The sequence below is a fragment of the Crocuta crocuta genome, unplaced genomic scaffold (assembly GCF_008692635.1).
Source record: "Crocuta crocuta isolate KB4526 unplaced genomic scaffold, BGI_CrCroc_1.0 scaffold872, whole genome shotgun sequence".
Lineage (NCBI taxonomy): Eukaryota > Metazoa > Chordata > Mammalia > Carnivora > Hyaenidae > Crocuta > Crocuta crocuta.
The window spans coordinates 44,771-47,971 of NW_027527958.1; the positions used below are offsets into that span (position 1 = coordinate 44,771).

Consider the following 3,201-nt stretch of genomic DNA (forward strand, 5'->3'; position numbering starts at 1 on the left):
AAAAAAAAAAAAAAAGAAATGGAAAGAATTCATTCTATGAGGGCAACATTACCCTGATTCCAAAACCAGACTCCACTAAAAAAGAGAACTACAGGCCAATATCCCAGATGAATGCAGATGCAAAAGTCCTCAACAAAATACTAGCAAATCTAGTACATTAAAAGAATCATTCACCACAATCAAGTGGGATTTATTCCTGGCCTGCAAATGTTGTTCAATATTTGCAAATCAATCAGTGTGATACACCACATTAATAAAAGAAAGGATAAGAAACACATGATCCTTTCAATAGATGCAGAAAAAGCATTTGACAAAGTACAACACCCATTCATGATAGAAACCCTCAACAAAGTAGGGATAGAGGGAACATACCTGGACATAGCAAAAGACATATATGAAAAACCCACAGCTAATTTCATCCTCAGTGGGGAAAAACTGAGAGCTTTTCCTGTATCTTCAGGAACAAGATAGGGATGTTCACTCTCACCACTGTTATTCAATATAGTACTGGAAGTACTAGCCTCAGCAATCAGAAAAATATAATAAATAAAAGGCATACAAATCAGCAAGGAAGAAGTGAAACTTTAACTACTTGCAGATAGCATAGAATATCTATATAGATATCTATATCTATATAGAATATCCAAACGATTCCACCAAAAAATTGCTAGAACTGATACACAAATTCAGTAAAGTCATAGGATACAAAATCAACATACAGAAATCTGTTGCATTTGCATATACCATTAATGAAGCAGCAGAAAAAAAATTGAGGAATCAATCTCATTTAAAATTGCATCAAACACCACAAGATACCTAGGAATAAACCTAACCAAAGAGGTAAAAGATCTATACTCTGAGAAGTGTAAAACACTGATGAAAGAAATTGAAGATGACACAAAGAAAGGGAAAAACATTCCATGCTCATGGATTGGTCAAAATATCCATACTACCCAAAGCAATCTACACATTCCATGCCATTCCTATGAAAATATCACCAGCATTTTTCACAGAGCTTGAACAAACAATCCTAAAATCTGTATGGAACCACAAAAGACCATGAATAACCAAAGAAATCTTGAAGAAGAAAAGCAAAGCTGGAAGCATCACAATTCTGGATTTCAAGTTATATTACAAAGCTATAGGGATCAAGACAGTATGGTACTGGCACAAAAACAGACACATAGGTCACTGGAATGGAATAGAAAACCCAGACATGAACCCGGAACTATATGGTTAGCTAATCTTTGACAAAACAGGAAATAATATCCAATAGAAAAAAGTCTCTCCAACAAATGATGTTGGGAAAACTGGACAGTGACATGCAGAAAAATAAACCTGGACCACTTTCTTACACCATCCACAAAAATAAACTCAAAATGAATGAAAGACTTAAGTGTGAGACAGGAAACTATCAAAATCCTAGAGGAGAGCACAGGTAGTAACCTCTTTGACATCAGCTGTAGCAATTCTTACTAAATATGTCTCCTGAGGCAATGGAGACAAAAGCAAAAATAAACTATTGAGACTTCATCAAAATAAACAGCTTCTGCACAGCGAAGGAAATAACAAAACTAAAAGGCAACCTATGGAATGGAAGAAGATATTTTCAAATGACATATCTTATAGTGGGTTGGTATACAAAATCTATAAGGAACTTATCAAACTTAACTTCCCCAAAGCAAATAATCTAGTTAAAAATTGAGAGAAAACATGAATAGACATTTTTCCAAAGAAGACGAATAGATGGTCAACAGACACATGAAAAGATGCTCAACATCACTCATCATCAGGGAAATACAAATCAAAACTACAATGAGATATCACCTCAAAGCAGTCAGAATGGCTAAAATTAACATCACAGGAAACAACAGATATTGGTAAGGATGCAGTGGAGACAAAGGAACCCTCTTACACTGTTGGTGGGAATGCGAACTGGTGCAGCTGCTCTAGAAAACAGTATGGAGGTTCCTCAAAAAATTAAAAGTAAAACTACCCTATGATCCAGCAACTGCACTACTGGGTATTTATGCAAAGGCTATAAAAATATTGATTTGAAGGGATACATGCATTCTGATGTTTATAGCAGCATTATCAACAATAGCAAAATTATGGAAAAAAATGTCCATCAACTGATGAATGGATAAAGATGTGGTGTATGTATATTACACACACACACACACACACACACACACACACAGAAATATTAGCCATAAAAAAGAACAAAGTCTTGCCATTTGCAGTGACATAGATGGAGCTAGAGAGTATTATGCTAAGTGAACTAAGTCAGAGAAAGACAAATATGATTTAAATCATGTGGAAATTAAGAAACAAATATGATGAACATGGTGGAGAGAAAGGGATGAAAACCAAGAAACAGACTCTTAACTGTAGAGAACAAACTGATCATTACTAGAGGGGAAGTGGGCAGGGTGTGAGTTAAATGGTTGATGGGTATTAAGGAGGGCACTTGTGACGAGCACTGGGTGTTGTATGTAAGTGATGAATCACTAAATTCTATACCTGAAACTTATATTATACTGTATGTTAACTAACTGGAATTTAAATAAAACCTTCGGAAAAGAAACCACAGTGCTGTCCTAGGAAAACATCATACAGATACATCAAGATATATCTTCATAAAGTAATTGGAATTTTTAAATAAAAGATACATTTGTACATACTTCTAGGCCATAAGATTAAGTCCTCTATTATGTAGGAGATTCTCAGGCTGGTTTTAAATTTCTTCCTAACAACATGCAGTTCTATAATTGAGCATAGCAATCAATGTCTATATGGACATCAAAGAGAGAATGTGACCCATGAATTGTACAATATCCCAATTACAATTCAAGTATAAACACATTTAACAGATAATTTTAAACATGCAAGATAGTAGGAAATATGGTTCCCATGGGCCCTTCTTAAAAAAAAAACTTCTAGAAGATAGCTTTGAGGTAAGTAAGCAATGAATGGAAAAATGGATAAAAGGACTATTTTGAGAAGATGGCCCATTTAAATGTGGAACTATGACTAATTGACTATAGGAATTACGACTTCATAAAAAAAGCAGGTAAATGCTATAAACCTTGACAATGAAGAAATAGCATTGTAACAAACAATAGTTGAGAAATAACAGAGACTGACAGAGAAGGTCAGAGGTAAAATAAGTATACTAATTTCCTTATGGCTTGAATTTTG

At 34.4% G+C, this 3,201-nt stretch overlaps 1 protein-coding gene across 1 annotated transcript in view; it reads right to left on the reverse strand.

The window, feature by feature from the left end:
• The window catches only part of LOC144222280 (gamma-aminobutyric acid receptor subunit alpha-3-like), a 132,709-nt gene that overhangs the window by 15,829 nt on the left and 113,679 nt on the right, over positions 1 to 3,201 (reverse strand). The gene's annotated exons all lie outside the window — the stretch shown is intronic.